The sequence below is a fragment of the Hylobates moloch genome, unplaced genomic scaffold (assembly GCF_009828535.3).
Source record: "Hylobates moloch isolate HMO894 unplaced genomic scaffold, HMol_V3 SCAFFOLD_7, whole genome shotgun sequence".
Classification (NCBI taxonomy): domain Eukaryota; kingdom Metazoa; phylum Chordata; class Mammalia; order Primates; family Hylobatidae; genus Hylobates; species Hylobates moloch.
In genome coordinates, this window is record NW_026652282.1 from 70,248,580 (window position 1) to 70,258,188 (window position 9,609).

The following is a 9,609-nucleotide window of genomic DNA, read 5'->3' on the forward strand; positions in this document are numbered from 1 at the left end:
AAAAAAAAAAAAAAAATTAGCCAGGCGCGGTGGCACATGCCTATACTTTCAGCTACTTGGGAGGCAGAGGCAGGAGAATCGCTTGAACCCGTGAGGAGGCGGAGGTTGCAGTGAGCTGAGATTGCGCCACTGCACTCCAGCCTGGGCGACAGAGTGAGTCCAAAAACAAACAAACAAACAAAAACTTGACTGTCCCTCCCTACTTCCCTAGAACTTTATGTTATTTAAACTCTCACTTTTATTTTGTTGTCTTATGAACACTGCTTTCACAAATGTCTTCCTACTAGATTATGAGCTCCTTCTCAACAGAGATCTGCTCTTTGTTTTTATCTTTCATTTTAAATTTTTAGTTAAAAATCATTGTGTGCTCACAATGTGCCAGACACGACCCTAAATGTTTTTACATTTATCATCTCATTTTTAAGCCTAACAAAAATTCTATCCAGTAGATCTTTTCAAGCTCTTTATTTTGCAGATAGGGAAATTGAAGTTTCAAGAAGTTACATGAAGAGCTGGTTTGAATCCTCAGCAGTGTGACCCTGGTGCCAAAGGGTCACATGCCAAAACTTTTATCCATGCTAACTTTCCCATGCTTTGCAGCCTCTCTTAATTGTTTGGGTACCACTTAGAGAAAAGGATGAGTTGAGAGAAAGCACAGCCTATTACAGCAGCACCCAGATAACAGCCACTCAAGTTTACAGTAGGGTTCTTGTGTAGCCAAAAAGAATCTTATCCCCATTTAACAGGTATTGAATCATCTTAATTCACTTGCAAACAGCTGCAGGTAGAGGAACCAAGAAGCATAAATAGCTTAGATGGGTAGAACAAAGTCTTAGGATTAAAGTTGTTAGGATGCTAATAGAAACATAAGGGGAATTAACAGGACAATTTCCATTTCCCCTTGCCCTCGAATATAGGAGGTAATAGGGACAGCTTTACTATTAGCATCTTCTAATCTTAGGCATGCAAGTGGATAGATTGTTTAACAAGAGGTTGCTAGGCAGAGGTTCTCTAGGTCCCATTTTTGTTTTTAAAATCTTATATTTTATAATGTATTTTTTCTTGCAATGTGCTTTATTGCACATTAGTTCATTTAACTTAATTGAATAAGTAAATGAGAACATTTTATAATTAGCACAAATACTGTATGTGTGCATGCTTTTAACATGCTTGAATATTTTGTGTTCTTAATATGCATAATTAAGATTGCAAGGGGTAAAATTTTCTCTGTTAATTTTGTTTTTTTCTCTTATACTGTAATTAAAGGTCAATGTAAAAGATCATAGATTCTACATATGTGGGACTTGAGGTTCTCTATATTTCTTGTCTCGATGTTTTCTGGTGCTTTCGTTTAGCTTACTTCACTAAATAAGACTAAATATTGAATTACTTCACCTTATTTTTCCCATTCAAATGAATAAATTTTTTTAAAGTGAAAACATTTCTGCTTTAGAAACTTTGATATTCATAGTACGTTAAGGGATTAATGGCTTGCTTTTAAAAATATACAATTTTACTCTTTCCATGATAAAATATCACTTGTGGGGAAGATAATATTTCTCTTTAATTATAAATCTTTACTGTTTCACAATATAAAATATAAATGAACATTTACATATAAAAACTCAGCATACTAGGAGGTGAACAGAAAATAAAGACTCGTTTCTATTCACCTCTACTTTATTCACATAAATGACTAAATGTGGAAGAACTGGAGACAGACTGTTCTGAGCGCCACTAGTAATGAACTGTGTAACTGGACAAATTATTCCTTCTGTGCCTCAATTTACTCATCTGCAATAACAGGCTGACAACTTTCAGGACCTCAGAACCAACGTTTGGGTAAATGCTAAGTACTTTTTAGTCCTTCTCTCCCCATCTTTTCTTAGGGCTCAAAGCTTTGGTTATTGATTTAAAATAGAATTATATAAGCAAAGCAAAATTTGTAATAGTTAATAAAAAGATATACTCCAATTTTGCAGCCTAATTTTATTGCTTTCATTTCTAGTTTAAGAAAAAAGTTTTGTTTTAGATTTGCCTTGACTGGCCTCAAGTACATTCATTCTCTCTCTCTTTAAGGAATTCTCACTAGAAAGCACTTATCCTTATAATTATATAATTGCATTAGTGGGTTCTTTTGTAGCAAGGTTCTTTATAACTTCCCATAATTATAGCATATACCTATTAATTATATAATCTTCTTTTAGAACCAATATTGATAGAAAATGCCTTTGACATCTTTTACATAAGAAACATACTTTGTGAACTTACTCATAGTTATACAACCCTTTGGAACTCACTCTCTTCTCTGAACCTCAGTTACCCTATTTGTTAAATGAGAAAATTTGAATTAGACTAGACTCTTTAATTATTTTTTCAACTTCTAAACTTCTAAAATTTAATCATTCCATCAACTAATACACATCTGAGAGCCTACTGGAAGCAAGGCATTTTTCTGGTTGCTATCATACATTTTTTCAAGATTTACTATCTACATTTTACTTAAAGTTATGGGAATCAATCTTTTCAGCAAACCTGTTTAAAAACTGTCAGTACCATTTTAATCAAAATATTATCTGAGATTTAATGATGAACTCTACTCATTCCCTCTCACCACCAGGCATTCAAAATAAGCCCAGTCTTAAATAAAGAGAAAAATTTCCCAGCTCCTTTTAGACTAGATTATTTTCAGAAGGAACATTCAGTTTTTCTTTTGATATGTTTTAGTTAGAGTAACTAATTCTTTTCAACTTGTGCTGTTTTGCTATTTTAAAGAACCAAATATTTCATTTTGTTTCTTGTAATTTACCAACTGGTGTAAAAGAGGGGTAATTTTTGTTTCTACAGACACTCATCATCAAGTTCTAAACGTGCTTAAGGGCATCCTCAAATCAGATAGCAGAATGACTAATCTGAAGGCACTACTCCCCTGTTGTTTAATCAGTAAACTTGCCATAGGGGCTTACCCTTCCCCCTCACCAGATCTAATGTTGACCTATGAGAAAGATGGGGTAAAAGGACAGAGATGAAGGAAAGAAAATAGGAGGAGGAGAGGAAAGTTTATCATTCAAATCTGGGTGTCAAAGTGTATGTGTGTGTGTGGGGGGCATAAATCTGGAGTGACACCAGCTTTTCCCTAGTAATTGCTGGTTGCTGGAGGAAGGGGCTAGACATGCTGTTTAACTAAAAAACTAGGAATAGGTTTTCCTTCACCATTAATCCTTTCACTCACATCTGCAATAGCAAGGGGTTTAAATAAGCCAAAATGGTGTGGAAATTCTACATAGAATTATATTACAATGCAGTGTTTCATACAAATTGAATAAAGCAGTATACCTGAGACTGTCCTTGGCCTCAGTGCCCATTCTCAGGTCAGAAACACCCTCTGAAGCTTTATAAAATGTGGAGGCAAATAGAGCCCTATTAATTTGACATTTCAAGAATTAGAACCACCTCAAGCACTCAAAAAAGAATAAACTGATCAGAGCCTGCTAGATCTGAAAGGGACCGTAGAGAACACTCATTCCATCTCTGCTGCTTTATAGTGGACAGACATTAACAGAAGTTGAGTGGGTTGCCCAAGTTCACCCAGCCGATTAGTAGCAATGCCAGGACTTGAAACCAGCTTTTTTGGCTCCCATTTAGTGGGAGCTCCCATTTACCACTGGCTGCCTCATTGGCTTCTTCATTGCTATTCAGTTTTGAGGTTTGAAGTGTCTCCTACAATTTATTTTCCTATTTTTTTTCTCAACTCCCCTTTCTGTTTATGAAAGCTACACAAAAAGTTATTTGACCTTTAACTCCTAGATGCTCACTATGTCAATAGAGTTTTCAAGTTTTAAATTAGATAATGTCAGTAAAGTTTGAGTGTCTAGGAGAATGTCTGTATAATTATAGTAGAAGGTGTTATTATAATTTGTGGAGAGGCAGCAACATGATTACTTGTTCATGTTATTAAACTCATGATCAAAGTTCACATAAAGAAACAAATGTTCTTGCCTGTTTTATAGATAAGACTGATTCCAACTAAATTCATTTTATTCTAACTGCCCCTGCAAACAATCCCTCCAAAACACAAGTGGTATTTTTTCTTTCATCTTGCCTCAGCATTTAGTGCTGTGTTAAAACTACTTGAGGAATGTGATGACCAAATTAACTGTACACACCCATAATATAAATACAACATTAGGAACCAAGATGAAAAATAACTCACATAAAAACTTGGATTTTATCAAGCATCCTCACAATAACCACAGGCCCTTCCCAGATGGTCCCACTTAATAGCGAAAATTTTCTATTTATAGCACCTACTTCTCTCTTAGGATATTTCAAACCATTCAGAATGAGATTTTTTAATTGTAAGTAAATGAAGTAGCTGAAGTTTAATTACCAAACAAGGAGGTGTTTTGTGGGTAGATGCTTGGAGGATAAAGGATTATCTTGTTGCAATAGAACCATTGATGCAGCTTTCACTCCAGTCACTCAGAGTTATAAATTATGTGGCAGAAAGATTCAAGATTTAGGGGTGAAATTAATCATATTAAGTCGGTGCCCCCACACTGATGCTGACATTTAACAAGTAGGATTCATATAAAAACACAGCACACGATTTTTTTGATTAGGGAGAAAGTGCATGGAATATTTCATTTTCCAATGAAAACGTCTATGGATACTACAATAATACACCTGATGAAATGACTCAAATATAAATATTGACTACATTTGTGTCTGCTACTTTCTCTCTTCCCTCTCTTCTCAGCCTCCTCTCTAAAGCCATTCTAGATGACAGCCACCATGGCTAAAAATGTAAATCCTTAGATGACTTAGACAAGTGAGATAAGTTATCACTTGAAATTTGTTTGAAGAAGTACTAGACAATGGAATCAAGAGCATTAAAATGATCTGGTTAATATCTAGTCTAATAAGTCAACTTCTCTGTTTAACCAACTTTTCTCACACTCGGGTTACTGTATATGCCACATTGTTAATTGGATTGGGGGACCCTGTGAAGAAACACATATTTCATAATTGCTGGTTCTCTCTCATAAAACTGCACATTCCCTGGATTTTGTATTTACAGGCATTTTGTTGCAATTGCATTTTCATCTTAATTAAGAAAAACCAGCAAACTGAGTTCTGCCACAAGAAGAGAAGGGGAGGAGAACTTTTGTGTTATAGGGGATATAATAATGTAATGAAAGCTCAGAGAACAATGGATTCTAGGCTTTGAAATCATTTCTTCCAGTCTTTTGAACACATTGCCTGCTCACTTCATCTGAAATACTCAACCACTTTATTTATCTGGGCTTCACTTGTAATCTTATATGTCATTATCCTTAAAATGCCTTTTCTGGCTGGATTAAATTCTCCTCTTGCATGCTTCAATAGTGTCCTAAGCTAAAACCTATCATAACATTTATCACACTGCATTGTGACAGTGTTGAGTTTTTATTATCATGATGTTCCCAAAACCTAGCATAGGGACTCACACAGAGATGGAGCACACAGTAAGTTGGCTGCATAAACAAATAAACAAATAAACAAATAGATGAATGAATTAATGGAATGTGCCCAGACCTTTGAGAAAGCTTATCCCCTTATCTTGTGCTTTTTCCCCAGTAAAAATCAATGGATAATCATTTCATTGATGTGCTCCAAGCCATTTTTATTTGCAAAACAATTCATTGAGCAAAAACTTGGGAAGTGCTAACAATTTTTCAAATCATCTTGCTTCTGTGTGGTTATCCTGTACTCACCATGCCTTATAGAATTAACCCAAACTCAGTAGTTTGGAGGATTTTGGCTTCAAAATTGGCTGCTTAGTTTAACTATGTAATATATATCTATATATCTATATCTATAGATATATAGATATATATTTTGTAGAGGCAAAGAGTGACAGCTGTCTACTGTTGAAATCAACTATTCCACTGATTAGCAAAACCATTTTGTTCTACAGGATACAAAAAGGCATTTTGTTTCTCCTGGGCCAGAATACTTGAAATAGCATAACTGATTATAAAGATGGGACACAATTTTAAGTAGTCCTACTTGCAAATAAGTCAGTTACGTCTCTTTTCCAATTATCATCAGTGTTGACAAGGTTGATTTCAAGAAGTCCTTTTAAAAAAAATTAATGACTCACGAATGTCCTAGAGACTAGATTATGCTGCGATTTGCCAATCTGAGCAATGTAATGTGTACAAATTTAAAACTGGTTTAGTTGGGTGTGTCTCACATTCATAAAAACTTAGTGTTACTCACTTGCTGAGCAATGAAATTAAGATGTTTAGTTTGAATGTCCTGTGATGGGAATTGGCCTGGGAGTTAGGTTTTAGTAAGGTGTCTTCATTGAAAATAACAAGCTTCTTCTTTTACCCATAATAACTTAAATTTTGTTTGAATATAGAAGTGAAAATATATATATTTAGAGAAAAGGATAAAGAGGGAGAGAGAGGAGAAAACTGTGAATGTGACTTCTTATGAAATATCTCAAGATTTATAAAAATTCAAACTTTACCACTTTATCCAACCAAAAAATAATAGACAAGATCCACTATAACATTTTATTGAATTCATGACTTTCTACTTATGGCATTGTTAAATCAGATCACAAGGGGGGAATGAAGTCAGGGCATTATACATCAAATCACCAAGCTAAAATATTTTAACACCTGAACCCAATGGCACAGATTCAAAATCCTAATTTATAAATAATGTGTAATATCTCAGAGAGAAAAAATAGCATAATGAGTTAAGTGAACAACTTTTAATATAGAATACACAGGTATAGTCTACAATTCTGTAAGGTTTAATTAGAGGTATTAAATTGCTGTAAGAAAAGGTAAATTCTTTCACAGAATTTAGATGTCTTCATCAAGGAGATTAAAATAATGATTTCTAAAACCTCGTGATGTGTATTTAATTTTAGGCTTTATCTGCCTAGAAAATAATATATGGAGGAAATCCAGAGAATAGTAAATGTTCTCTCTGGCAAATTTCATATATACACATACAGGTATATACACATATAAATGTATGTATGTGTGTGTGTATATATATATATAGAGAGAGAGAGAGAGAAAATCTTGAAACAATACAGCTCTTTTAAATTTGATTGTTCCTAACATAATTGATATGTGTGCACACCTACAGAAACACACCTTGACATTTCTAGTAAGCCAGGCATGAAAAATGTAATACTGTGGTCTTTCTTCAATGCTAAGCAGGGGTGTGCTGACCCACAAAAATTACAATCTTGGGACAAACCATTCTGAAATGTTTTCATGTGTGGGCTTTCCTTATCTTTTTTGGTAATGTTTCTAGAGTCAGTTAAGGGTTCATGGTAGGTGTTTTATTGACTGATTCAGTAACACTATTTGGACTGTTTCTAGTTTGGCCCCTAGTAGAAGGGAATAGTTTGGTTTTAAGTAATCTGTCTATGTAAATATCAGAAAATCCTCATGGATCATAAACGATTAGATACTTTATATTTCTCTCAACTGTCTGCTCATACCAAGCACTGCCTAAAAGTTGTTGACTGAAGCTCCTCATTCATACAAGTAAATATTTATCAAAATCCAGTTTTTATTTGCCAAAAAAATGCAATTTAGAAACTTTCAAAATAGATCCCCTTGTTTTCTTCTGGGAGGCCAAATAAAAACATTGTAAATAAATGAATAGATGAATAAATGGAATGGAGGAAGAAAGACTGGTCCCCTCAAATGAGATGTATGTCAGAGGCAGCTGGTAGATTTGTGTCAGGATATCTCGTCACATCTTTCATTTTAAGTATTAAGAGTGTACAGTAAATATCTATGAAATTCAAGAGGGCAGTGAGAGATGTGTATAAAATTAACATGAAATTCTACTTTTTATAAGTCCACCTACCTGAATACCCTCAGCGATACTTCAAAACTGGAGGAAAGAGACTTGGTCATTACGGGTGATGCTGTAAAATGCCATGTAGATATTTCATAGCACAATTAAAAAAAAAAACTTATCAGTAATAACAACAACGTAATGGCAGAGCCAGCTCCACCTTAGCCGAAACCAACCCTAACCAGTTGGGGAGGTTCAAGAGAATGATCTCTGTTACAAAAGTTTATTTCAGTGTTATTTCTGCTGCTACATATTTTCTGCTATAATTAGGGGAACCTCCCTGTTCCTCCCCATTTACACTCTTGTAATAGCCAACTGCAATTCTACTTCAAACTCCCTTATCTTTGTTAATCCTTTGTAATAGGGTACTTTTTTGGCATTAGGATAAAGGGATAGAAAGAGTCTAGCCAAATAAAATAAAAAATAAAGGCTGAAAAACTTAACATAAAACATCCATTTCAAACACTACACTATAAAATATGTTCCACAGTAGGATATTTGTTCTACATAATCTCAGAGAACATAACACAACATGTATCCAGGAACACAGATGTTGCAAAACTTCCAGCAGTCTGTGCTGTACTTGAGCCCTAAAAACATTTTAGGGAGTATGGAAAAAATATTTCTAGGGTCTGGATGGATACCTCTTTGTAAAATTCTATTGGAGACTTGATTTAGACTTACTTAGATGTTTCAGATTCAAATATCTGGACTGAGCAATGCAGATGGAAATCAGTAGCTATATTTAGAAAGTCACAAGTTCTTACAGTGTTATGCATTACTGAGTATTCCTCTCATCCTTCCCACCTGTCATTACAAAGAAGGTTTGTAATTGTTTTAGTGGGGAGTGAGCTCCAAGTTTTCTGACATTACTATTAATATTTGGAACACTATAGCTTTGAGAGTCCCGATTCTCACTGAATAAAAAGATGGATTTGAGGTCCTTTAGAATTACTCTTAGGTTTTGGGAGGAGATGGTAAAATAACTGGGAGATTCAACAAGGAAAACGTTGACTTATTCAAATAGACATGTTAGTACTTATTAACAAAGCATACTAATTTATTGGCTAAATTTTTTAATGTTTTGTATTTTGCAATGGATAGAAACAGATCCACTGAAGAGATCAAAAGTATACATGTGCTTTCATTTTTCCACTTGTTTTCATTTGTTCCTTACCAAAATATTTATTGAACACTTACTATATATATAGCACTCTGGTGAATGTTGTGATTCTCTGTGTTTACTGAGATTATGTTCTAGTAAGAGAGATAAAACTAGTTCAAACATAAATACACTGCACACAGTATGAGATAACTACCCTAAAATAGTACTAACAAAAGCCACAAAATGAGAGATGATTTTTGTCCAAATATGGTCAGATAGGGTTTATAAATGTTTGATCTAGGTATTAAAGGGTAAGCAGGATTTCAACAGAAGGGGAAAGAACAACACTTTCCAGAGGGAGGAAATGGCATGAACAAAGTTGTAAAGAAAGAAAAATATCAGGAATGAATCAGGAGAAGATAAGTGGAACAGTTTAGCTTAGAGCATCTACTAAAGTACAGAGACATAAATCTGGAAAGTATGTCAGGACTATACAGAGAAGAAGCTTTGTAGTGGACATTTATTGTTTAGGGCTATCCAGCATACATTCATTCCCTCTTTTGGAAATTCTAGAGATGAATATACTTTTCTCTCACATGGATAGTCTTTTTTTTTTTTTTTTT